At 49.3% G+C, this 12568-nt stretch overlaps 1 protein-coding gene and 1 long non-coding RNA gene across 3 annotated transcripts in view; one reads left to right on the forward strand and one right to left on the reverse strand.

Annotated features, from left to right (window-relative positions):
* Window positions 1-12568, reverse strand: part of LOC310762276 — a 466366-nt gene that overhangs the window by 404969 nt on the left and 48829 nt on the right. The window lies entirely within an intron of this gene.
* LOC310762214 (cytochrome P450 2J2-like) overlaps window positions 1-12568 on the forward strand; it is a 205759-nt gene that overhangs the window by 24555 nt on the left and 168636 nt on the right. The window contains exons 7-8 of the transcript XR_014547897.1: window positions 5906-6093; window positions 6678-6819. The gene's annotated coding sequence lies outside the window, so the exon portion shown is untranslated. The remainder of the gene's footprint in view (window positions 1-5905; window positions 6094-6677; window positions 6820-12568) is intronic.

Consider the following 12568-nt stretch of genomic DNA (forward strand, 5'->3'; position numbering starts at 1 on the left):
TTTGCTAATTCCTGTAAAACTGAATGCACGAACGCTGGGCCATTATCTGATCCTATAGAGCGGGGCAAACCATAGCGGGGAATGATTTCCCGCAGCAGACATCTAGTAACTTCAGATGACCGCTCAGTCTTAGTGGGCCATACCTCAACCCACCCCGTGTACGTACATACTGCCACAAGCAAATAATGATACAATCCGCACCGAGGTAATTCAGTAAAGTCCACAACGAGGTCCTCCATGGGTGCCATCCCACTGTGCTGAACTCCTGGTGGAGCCAAGTGTCCAGTTCTAGGGTTGTTCCTTTGGCACAACATGCATTTCCTGGAAGCTTGGGCAGCCAGTTGGTAAAGGTTGGCCACAAAAAAACACTTTTCCAACTGCTTGGTCGTGGCATCAGGTCCCACATGGGTGGACTCATGGTACCGCTGAATTACTTGCCGGGACAATGATCCTGGGATCCATATCCGGTCATCAGGGGTGAGATACCATCCTTCTTTAGAGAGCCTTAGCTCCTCAGCGTCTGCGGTAGCCACCTCATGGGCAGAGTACCTTGGTTTCAAGGTGCTATCCAGAATTTCTTCTGGTACCAGGGCCCCAATGAAAGGTGTTGGGGATGAATCCCGGGCTGTTTCCTTTGCTACCCGGTCAGCCAGGCGGTTTCCCCTGGCCTCTTCACTAGGTCCAGTTTTGTGTCCATAACAGTGTATCACTGCCACTGCTTCAGGTTCCCAGACAGCGTCCAGAAGGTCCAAGAGTGCCTGAGGGTGCGCCACTTGACCCCCTCTGGAGGTGAGCAGACCTCTTTCCTTCCACAGTGCCCCGTGGGCATGCAGGGTGAGGAAAGCGTACTTTGAGTCAGTATAGATATTGATCTTTTTCCCTTTTGCTAGGCACAGGGCCCTGGTAAGTGCCGTTAGTTAGCCAGTTGGGCTGAGGTTCCCTGTGGGAGTGAGCTGGCCTCGACCACGTTATTTTCCAGGGCTACCACTGCATATCCTGCCTTTCGCTGTCCAGCTTCAACAAAGCTGCTTCCATCCACAAACCATGAAGGCCAATGTGGGTTCGCCTCATCTTTAAGGTCAGGCCTGCTGGAATACACTTCATCCATGACCTCTACACAATCATGGGTCGGTCCCTCACCTTCTCCTACCGGTAATAAGGTAGCTGGGTTAAGGGCTGTGGTAACCTGAAACTTCAGGCGTGGATGTAATAACAGCATCTGGCACTTTCTCATTTTTGCTTGTGATAGGAAATAGGTGCCTTTCATGTCAAGTAAGGCTGGGACTGCGTGTGGAGTCACACAGGTGGTGTCCTGTCCAAACGTGAATTTATCTGCCTTTGTGAGTAGGGTGGCCACTGCCACAACCGCTCTCATACAGGGGGGCAAGCCTTGTTCTGTTGAGGTTAGCCTCTCTGACAAGTATGCAACGGGTTGCTGCCAATTTCCCAGTTTCTGGCATAAAACTCCCTTGGCTACCCCCTGGTCTTCATCTATGAACAGGGTAAAAGGCTTCTCGGGGTTTGGGATGCCAAGCGCTGGGGCTTGTTGTAATGCCACTTTGAGATCCTGAAAAGCCTGCTGCTGTTCCCTGCCCCATATAAAAGGATCCTTCTCTGTTCCCCTAGTTGACTCATGCAGGGGCCGAGCAATGCTGCTGTAGTTAGGTATCCATATCCTACAGAACCCTGCGGAACCCAGAAAACCACGGAGCTCCCTGCGGTTCTTTGGCTCTGGTATCTGGATAATAGCCTGTTTTCTTTCCTCCCTTAGATTTCGCTGTTGGTGAGAGATGTCAAAACCAAGGTATTTTACAGTTGGTTGACATATCTGCGCCTTCTTCTTGGATACCCGGTATCCAGCCTCGGCCAGGTGGTTTAACAAGTCCTTGGTGGCTTTCATGCATGTTGTTTTGTCCAAACATGCTAGTAAAAGGTCATCTACATACCTCAATAGAACCCTAGTTGGGGAGGTGGGGAAGCTAGCCAAATCTGAGGCCAATGCCACCCCAAAAAGGGTTGGGGAATTCTTGAACCCCTGTGGGAGCCTAGTCCAGGTGTATTGAACCTTGGTGCCAGTCCCTGGGTCAGTCCATTGAAATGCGAATAAAGGCTGACTTTCTTCTGCTAATCTGCAGCAGAAAAATGCATCTTTTAAATCCAGCACTGTGAAGCACCGAGCTGTTGGTGGAATAAGGCTCAATAATGTGTATGGGTTTGACACATTTGGGTGGAGTGTTTCCACGGCCTGGTTCACCAGCCTCAAGTCCTGGATTGGTCTGTATCCTCCTCCCTCCTTCTTTACAGGGAGTAAGGGGGTGTTCCACTGTGACTGGCATGGTTTCAGAATGCCATACTGAAGAAGCCGACTTAGATGGGTCCATACTCCCTCTGCTGCCACCCTCGGGATAGGATATTGGTTCACAGCTACTGGGTTGGCGAATGGCTTTGGCTTTACAATTATTGGAGGTATATTTTTGGCCATGCCGGGGGGGGGTTGTCCTCTGCCCACACTTCAGGGTTTACCTCATTGAGGAGTTCATCAGGGACAATTCCCTCCTCTTCTTCTACCATCATGAGGCGCCAATGTTCCCTCAATGGTACCTCTAGGGCCCACTCTCCGACGGGCCCAGTGGACATGGCAACTTCCCCAGATGGGTTGAAGAAAATTTGAGCTTGTAGTTTTGCCAATAAGTCTCGGCCCAACAATGGGATGGGGCATTCCGGAATATACAAGAATTTATGTTGTACTACCTGGCCTCCTAATTTACAAGTTACAGGCTGTAGAAAGGGGGCTTTTGTGATTTCCCAGTTGCCCCAATTATGCTGATTGTTTTGGTGGTAGGCTTAGTCACGGGGATTGGGACGACAGAATGAGCCGCTCCAGTGTCCACTAGAAAAGGCATCATTTGGTTCCCTGCTTGTATCTTGACCATGGGCTCACGGGAACCTATATCAGCTGGGCCCGGTCTGTCCTAATAAGTCTCTTCATCTTCCCTCAGGCTCATGGCTCCCGGCTGCCGCTGCAGTGGTGGCATCCATGGAGGCCCTTGGCCTCTTCCTCTACCCCTCCCTTGATTCCCAGGAGCCCAGGGTCTTGGACCCGGGCCTGGTGTAGCCTGGGCGGGTTCGGACATCCTAGCTCCTCGTCCCCTGGCTTCTTGTTGTGCTTGCGGGCACTCCCGTTTCCAGTGCCCTTCCTGCCGGCAGATCGCGCATTGGTTCCGTCCCAAGCGATTTCGCCCTCCTCCCCGGGTGGCTTCTCCTCCCAAAGGGCCACTAGTCCATAGCGCCATTAACTTCTTAGCTTGGTATTTCTCTTTCTTTTTCTGAGCTTCCTCCTCTCTCTGGTTATAAGTAGTCTGCGCTATTTCTAGCATCCACTCCAAGGAATGTCCCATGAACCCTTCATTCTTCTGGATTTTTCGGCGAATATTGGGAGCTGCCTGGGCTACGAAGGCGGCCTTCACAATGGGGGCATTTGCTCCGTCATCTGGGTCCAGGGGAGTATACTGTCTATATGCCTCTTTTAGTCTTTCTAAAAACGCTCCGGGTGGCTCTTCAGGCTTCTGAACCACTTCCCTAACTTTCATCAAATTAGTAGGCTTCCGGGAGGCCCGCCTCATCCCAGTCAATACATGTTGGCGGTACGTATTTAAAGAATTTTGGCCTCCCACTTCTTGGTAATCCCAGTTAGGGGTTTCTCGGGGGTAGGCGATATTTATAGCCGCCTCACCCAGGTTTAGAGCCCGCAAATGCGCTCTTGCCTCACTGTGGACTCTCCTAGTTTCTTCTGTAGTTAGTAGTGAGTCCAGGAGGTATTGTACATCATCATAAGTGGGATTATAGGTTTTAAAAATCCCTTCAAACAATTTTATAATTTTCGCTGGGTTCTCCTCAAAAGAGGGGTTCTGATTGCGCCAATTACATACATCTGCACTTGAGAAAGGCACATGTTGGACGGTATATGTTCGTGGTGCTGGCGCCCCGTTCGCCCCCGGGGGTCCCAGTGGGTCATAAACCCGGCGCAGGGGGGCTATCTTCTCCGCTCTCTCCTTTTGTTCCTTGGCTGCCTTATGCAGGGCGACTCTATCCCAAGCCTGTTCCCAATGTCTCTGTTTCTTCTTCCATTGGTCCCTTCTACACTCCGCGGCACTCACTAAGTGCCCACTAACGTCTATTTCTTTCTCAAAGCCCTCTACAAAATCTCTAACTCTTTTCCTTTGTTCTTCAGTCCACCTCTTTCCACCCTTTGTCAACTTTCCAATAGTCTGTCTAAACTCCTCATCCTCTTCCTTTTCCTCATCTAATTCATCATCATTGGCCGCCCCTGGCGCTGGCGGTGCCGTTGGTGGGGCATATGGGGGAGGAGGTCTCAATACACCTCCTTCTTCTTCTTCGGGGTCCTGTAAGACCGGGGGTTTTGGCTTCGTTCTGACCGCACACAGGCGGGCACCCTGGTCTATTCTACTGCGGCAGGATTCCAGCCACGAGGGATTTTTTTCCACATTAGTTTTCCAAGTGGAAATATAAGGAATCTGGTCCAGGTGAACATTAACTATATTTCGCCACAGGGGGTCTATTAACTGCAGGTCGAGAGTGCCCTCTGATGGCCAGCCAGTTCCTTGCGTGGGCCAATCTACTTCACATAAAGTTCTGAGTCTCTTTTTCTTCAACTTAAAACCCCAATCGTCATCTTTTGTAGCTGTTCTCCAGTTATCCAGGAAACACTGCAAGGGGGTACATTTACTGCCTCCAGACCCCATGTCTAACAGAATACTCTGCTCCTATATGGGACTTCTCTTCAAACACACCGGTTTCGCTACAGACCGTGGCTTGGACGAGCTCGCACTGCCAAGAAACTCACGGTCCTACACACGCTTGACCAAGGGGACGCTAAGCCCCGGCCACTCATACATTCATCCTTTCAATGGAGTATTCTTTACACCACACACAACACAGGCTCCCCTCTGTCCTACCCTACTGGTGGCAGTTTATTGCCACGGCCAGTTTCCTTCCTGGCGGCACTTTATTGCCACGGCCAGGCGAGGTTGATCAAGCCTCTAGCCCCTTTCCCTTAGGGCTTACCTTTTTCCCTTTGTGGGTCCCTTTCCTCGGCCGTCCTTTTTTCTCCCTCGACCGGGTGTCTCCACTTCGGGACGGTGTGGCTGGCTCCCCCTACAAACTGGCAGGGTGCGCGCTGGAGCTGCGAGCGCCAGTCCAAGCTGTTCACCGCGGTCGAGCCTGGCCTCTGGTCCAATGGGTTGGGGCAAATCCCGGAACGAGCCCCCAAATCTGAAGCCTTAATTACTTGGGATCCATTTGCCCGCTTATCCAGGACGTAGAGGAGCCAAAGAAAGCACCAGGGATTCAGTTCCTTTGGAGAAAAAAGTTTATTGTGATCTGCGCAGAGGCAACCAGCGGAATTGCTTCCAAAGGCTGGCAGCCCCTAATACACGTAAGCAAGCAATATTTATACCCCTGCAGCACCTCCCGACCACCCCCCCACCAGTAACTCATCATATCATATTCCCCAATTTGCCCAATTTGGGTGTTGCTAAAACATTTCGCCAGTGCACACCTTTCGCTTATCAGCCAAGCCTGCATATCTTGTTTGCTCCAGATGCATTCCTCCTCCTTCTCTCCGGGCGTTGCCTTCCAGCTGTTAATACACTCCCTGCCTACTCCCTTCACTACCACAGAGCAATAGACCTTTTCCACATGCAGCTGCATTCAAGGTATTTAATTGTTAACTTCTTTTCAGGGTGCTGCCAGCATATACCAATGAGCCTCACTTAATATACCAGGGTCTTTTCACCCCACCCTATACAGCTTGATTGTCAGAAGTTTCTCAGATTTAAACCAGGGTATTTTAAAATAAAGCTTCATTTCCCACTTTTCACTGCAGATAAAATCTACAAGGAGATGGAAGATATTTTATGTTCCTCCCTTCCCATTTGCTATGAAGATCAAAAGAAACTGCCTTACACCAACGCGGTGATGCATGAAATTTTGCATGCAAAATATCCCTTATTAGTTGGGATTCCCAGACTAAATGCAAAGGATTTGGAAATGCATGATTTTCATGTTCCAAAGGTACAGGATATAGATAAGGCAGCAGTTGTATATTTTGAGAGCAAAGAGCACTTGAGAGTGGCACTTTAAAAGCACATATGCAGCACAAAATCTGAGGGAGAAGGATCTCCCCTCTCTCGAAAAGAAATCTGAAGATTAATAATCTGAAAGTTAATAAATTCTATTATGAGAAATACATGCTATCTTCTGATGCACCAAATCAGGATTTGAATGAAATATTGTGCTTATTGACTTTATCTCTATACAGTGGAATCTTGGGTTGCTAACGTGATCCGTGCGGGAGGCACATTCGCAACCCGCAGCGCTGCGCTTGCGCACATGCGGGTTGCGATTTGGCACTTCTGTGCATGCACAAAGCGCGATTTAGCATTTCTGTGCATGCTCGAGCGCCGAAACCCAGAAGTAACCTGTTCCAGTATTTCCAGGTTCGCCGCAGTGCGCAACCCGAAAACGCATAACCTGAAGCATCTGTAACCCAAGGTACCACTGTATGTGAGAAATGTGTTAAGATTTGGGGCAGTGTATGGCAAAACTGTTTTCTGCTGTTCCAGATGCATTCTGAGACAGCTGTTTCTTCTTTTCAGGGGGCATTTGTTGTTCCAGATCTGAGCTCTGTTCTTGTTGATCCCACGTGATGGGAAAAACCTGAAGAGTTCAACCCAAGCCACTTTTTGGACAAGGATGGAAATTTTAGGTCTAGAGAAGAATTTTTGCCATTTGGAGCAGGTAAACGTAGAAATAATTTATGGTCAAGTTTAGCAGCTTGTTTCAAACAAACTGTTGGTCAATGTTGTTTCAGCAGAGTGAGGGGCATGAATGGATCCCCTGTGGTTTAAAAAATCAGGTTGGGGTCATCATAGGTGCCTTCTCACACTGAAGATAGTAGGTGCCTGCAAAGAAGGGCTTCAGCTTTGCCCATTGACTTTGTGGGGGCATCAGATGACTGACCCAAGAGGCTGAGGTCCCGGTGCCCAACACACCAAGGCAACTCGACGGAGATCATGGACTGCCAAGTATACCAGTTGCCCCATTCCAACACAGAGAAAATTTATGTAGAGTTACAGATAGAGGGGGCCCTGTGCTGCATGGAGCTTGACACGGGTTCAACGCTATCCATAATCTCGGCAAGAACCTTAAAGGAACTGTGCCCTAGCAGGGGTCCCAAACTCAAGCCGGCCCCATTCACCTTCCAGGACTTCCAGAAACGTAAGGTCCCCACAATGGGGGTGGGGACCTTCAGAGTGCAATATTGAGGACTTTCTTGTGGCCCCTACATTAGCTTGCTGGGATTGGCATGGTTTGGACCGCTGGGGCAAGCCGTCACTGGGGTGACCCGCACGAGCTTACAAGTGGACGTGGACGCCATACGCAAAGTGTTTCTGGGAGTTTTTGACGGGGCATTGGGACAATATACCCCCCCAATGCCCTACAGCTAGACCCCACCGTATGACCCATCAGGCTCAAGGCCCACTGGGTCCTATTCGCCCTGAAACCCCGTATAGACAAGGAATTGGACCGGCTTATGGAGCAAGGAGTGCTGGACCCGGTGCCTAATGCCCCCTGGGAAACACCGATACACCTGTCAAGCCTAATGGTTGGGTCCGCATCTGCGCAGACTACGAATGTACCATAAACAAGGCCCTCATGGCCCATGCATACCTAGTGCCAGTAGTCAGCCATGTCCTCACCAACCTGGCTGGGTGAAATTTTTTGGCAAGCTGGGTCATTTTTTTTTTGGCAAGCCTATCAACAGTTGCTGGTGGACGAGGCCACAGCAGAGGCACAGACGATTGTGACGCACAGAGGAGCATTCAGGGTAAGACGACTGCAATTTGGCGTCAGTGTGGTGCCAGACATATTCCAGAATGTAATGGACTCTCACCTTAAAGGGACTCCTGGTGCCACCCCCTTCTTTGATGATTTGTTGATCGCCGGGCCCATGCCAGAGGAGCTCGGGGACTGCCTCCGCACCGTCCTGCACCGTTTCCGGATGACAGGCCTCAAGGTGAAGCAGGAAAAGTGTCTACTAGGAGTGACCCAGGTGGACTTTCTGGGATTTGCGGTGGATGCAGAAGGGATCCACCTAACCAGTGACAAGGTATGGGCCATTTGTGATGTCCCAGCGCCCAAGGGCAAGACTGAACTTCAGGCCTTCTTGGGACTATTGAACTTTTACCTCACCTTCCTTCCTCATAAGGCGGCAGTTGCGGAGCCCCTACACAGAGTCCTAGACAAGCGGGCCCCTTGGGTGTGGGGCTAGTGCCAGGAGGCCGTTTTCCAGGCAGTCAAGGACTTGCTCGTATTGAATTCAGTCTTGGCACACTTCAACGAGAGGCTGCCGGTGGTGCTAGCATGTGGCACCTCACCCTATGGCATCAGTGCTGTCCTGGGACACCAACTCCCGGACGGAAGAGAGGTGTTTTCCCCAGATGCTCACCAGATGCTCACCGCAGCCGAGCAGAACTACTCACAAATCAACAAGGTGGGTCTGGCAATCGTGGAGTAAAAAAATTACATGATTTCTTTCTTGTATGGGCGACCCTTTACCATGGTGACTGACCAGGACTGACCTTTACCATGGTGACTAACCATGGTAATGAGCCAGTGTGGTGTAGTGGTTAAGAGCAGTGGACTCGTAATCTGGTGTACCGGGTTCGCGTCCCCGTTCCTCCACATGCAGCTGCTGGGTGACCTTGGGCTAGTCCCACTTCTCTGAAGTCTCTCAGCCCCACTCACCTCACAGAGTGTTTGTTGTGGGGGAGGAAGGGAAAGGAGAATGTTGGCCGCTTTAAGACTCCTTAAGGGGAGTGAAAGATGGGATATCAAATCCAAACTCTTCTTCTCTTCTTCACAAGCTATTGCTTGGCTTGTTTGCCCCCAAGAAGCAGACCCCCCCAAGTGCTGTCTCCCCGCATCCTCAGGTGGTCAATTTTCCTCACCAGATACCAGTATGCCCTGATCCACCACCCTGGGAAGGGATTGGTCACGCAGACGCCCTCAGCAGCCTACCACTACCAGAAACAGGCCCTGACCCAGCGCCCGCGCAAGAGGTTATGAGCCTGGAGCTGCTTCCTGACCGCCCCATTCAGGCACAAGAAGTTGCAGACCATTCCATGAAAGATAGGGTCATCTCCTGGGTCCTGGGCTGTGTGTGGAGGGGATGGCCCAGCAGCAGCCCCAGGGCAGAATTCACTGGCTACACAACCTGCAAACATGAACTATCAGCCCACAAGGGGTTCCTGTTATGGGGAAGCAGGATTGTCATTCCCCAGCCCCTCACAGCCCTACACGAGACACACCCAGGGGTAGTGAGAATGAAGGCCTGTGCCAGGAATTATGTGTGGTGGCCGGGGATCGATGGAGAGATACAGGCCTGGGTCAAACACTGCCAGACCTGCCAAGAATCCCAACTGGATTCCCCAAGGGCCCCAGCCCAGTCCTGGGAGTCCCCCCAAGCACTATGGCCATGCCTGCACGTGGACTTCGCTGGCCCCTTCCAGGGAAAAACATTCTTCATAGTGGTGGACTCCTACACCAGATGGTTGGAGGTTGCACTGGTACTGTCCACTTCCACGTCTGCTGTGCACCTCTCTTTGTATTCAGTAGCTCTTAGAAGTAATGCTTACACCCAGGTTTACACACCGTTTTCAGAACAAACGTAGGAATGTGTTGTATTTTTTAAGTATTCCAAGGATCTTTGTTGATGCTGCAAGATTAACAGGGCAACGTCTCTGGAAATAAATGACGTACTATAGTACCTTATTGCTCATTGAAGCATGGATTTAAGATACTACAAAACCAAAAGGAAGACGATTTTCCTTGATTTTTATTAATCTCCTCTTTGCTTTCCTCTTTGCAAAGGGCTTGGAGGACTTTTAACATGCCTCCAGAATAAGGCCATTGCTGACTTTTCACGCACAGCATTGCCTGCCAAAACGAAGCAGAAGCAGAGAGAGGAAGAATGCAAACTGCCATAAGTCTCACCTTTCCCCAGGGATGCCATTTCCGTGAGAATTGGGCCCTCCCATCCCTGTGAATAGTTAGGGAAAACATGAGATGGAGCTGCCTGCTGCCATGTCTAGTTTGGTCCTGGCATTGGCTCTTGGTGACAAGGCCAGTTCTGGTGCCACTTCTCAGTGGATTCCACGTGACCTGTGTATCATGTGGATGAGAATGGTTATCTCCTTCCAGGATGTAAGGGCAGTCTGTCAGCCAGGCTTCTCTTCCTCCTGAGCCGCTTTACCTGTGTAGGTGGGGGAAATGCCACTGTAAAGCAGTGAAGAGGAAAAGGAAATATTGGGGCGACCTGTCACCTGGAAAAGAGCTTCCTAGATGCTTCTCCCCAGTCCCTAGCAACAACTTTACTTCTGCTTTAACCTACAAGTTTCCCTATCTCCCTGCCTGACCAGTGCATTTTCTATACTTAGTATGCATAGAAATTGGGCTTTTAGTACCGCAGCTCCAACTGTCTGGAATAAGTTGCCAGCCGAAATCAGAAAAGCACCTAGTATTTTGATATTTAGGCACCTTATTTAAAAAAGGCTAACGCATGTAACCCTATCATTTTACTCAGTAACAACTGTATGATTTTAGAAATGGTTTTATGGGGTGGTATACAAGCAAGTTTTACTCAGAAATGGCCCATTCAAATTAAGGGCCCCAAGTCAGTCATGACTATTAATTTCAATGGTTCTACTCTGAGTAAAACTTACTTGAACATCCAGGGCCAACTCCAGAGGGTGGCAAGTTGGGGAAATTTGCCAGGGACCCGAGGTCAAGAGAAGACCCAGAGGTCTAACAATGTTTTATTTAAACTTTATTAATTTAATATTTCCCCCCTCAATCCAGAATTCTTCATGCTTGTCCTCAACACACTGCTTTCTGATTCTAGATCCTGCCGTCCACAAGCCTAGGGGTGGCTACTTAATATGTGAAAACCCTCCTCATGATTTTGTTTTTCATGCTTTTTCTTCTGTGCACATGCCCCAAATGAACATCAAGAAGGAAATGGTGATTGTGATCATGCTATACACACTTCCACAATGCCACTGGTCAGGTGTAGATACTTCCTGCACCACCAGTGCTGAGATAGTCTGTATCTGTTGTCAAATGGACACACTGTAGGGTAACTCAAGGTAGGGCTGGGAAAGATTCCCTCTTTGAAAGCTGCAGAGCTGCAGAGAACAAAATTACAGCAATACAACAAAATGGCTGCAGGAGAGCAGCATGGCAGCAAAAGATAGAACAAGACAACTTCAAGACAAAAGCACAAGTGAGAAAATGGCTGCGTGACTTGGCTCTTTTGTGGAGTCAGCCAGAGCCACGTCCATCTCCCAGGTCACATGCAGGGGGAGGATAATCCAGTCAGTGGAACAGAAAGTTACTTTCTGACTGGATATTCCCCTGCCTGTACCCACTCTAGGGAAATAGGGAATGTTGCATTTGACTGTACCAATGGATACATCCAACAGGTTGCCCTGTATGATGACCACTGGCAGTAGAGAGACAGGAAAAATGAGTCCCTGTTAATTTTCTTCGATCTCTCAGTGGCTTTTGATACCATTGATCATGGTATCCTTCTAGAGCAGCTGTCTAAGTTAGGTCTGGGTGGCACCGCTATGTGGTTTTTCCAGTCCTACTTGGATGGTTGTTCTCAGAGGGTGTTGCTTGGAGAGTGATTCAGTCCCATGGGGCCTTCACTGTGGGGTTCCATAGGGTTCAATTATATCCCCTATGCTTTTAAACCCCACTGCTGAGTGAAGTCCTTACCGGCATTAATGAGCGACTCTCAACCCTTCCAATAAAACTCACTAAAAACCAACAGGCTACGATTATAAGCACTTATGCACCAACACTGGATGCCGATGAAGACATTAAAGAATTTTTTTACTCTCAGCTGGAAACCATCCTATCAGAGAAACCTAAGGAAGATAAAGTTATCCTCCTGCATGATTTTAATGCAAGAGTTGGGCGAGATTTCAATCTGTGGCCAGGTACTACTGGGAAAGAAGGAATTGGCAACAGCAACCAGAACTGAATCTTACTTTTGATGATATGTGCAGCACACAATCTTGTTATTACCAACACACTCTTTCGACAGAAAAAATAACTTGAAAACTTCATGGAGGCTTCCTCAGACAAACCACTGGCACCTCTTAGACTATGTTATTGTCCATGCTAAAGATCACCATGATGTGCTCCTTATCAGAGCTATGATGAGATAGAAACTGTGCCACTAAGAAAAAGACCTATGCCAACGCTAAGGCTGAGGTTCAAAGAAGAACCAGAGAACTAAAAAACACATGGTAGATTAAAAAAGCTCAAGAGATCCAGCACTTAGCTGACACTCATGATGCACAGAGTTTCTTTAAAGCCACAAAGACCATCTATGGGCCAATAAATCATGGCATATGCCCCCTACGCTCAGCAGACGGTACCATACTTCTAAAAGATAAAGAAGCTATTGCATTACACT

Source organism: Podarcis filfolensis (genome assembly GCF_964270895.1).
Source record: "Podarcis filfolensis genome assembly, chromosome: 5".
Classification (NCBI taxonomy): domain Eukaryota; kingdom Metazoa; phylum Chordata; class Lepidosauria; order Squamata; family Lacertidae; genus Podarcis; species Podarcis filfolensis.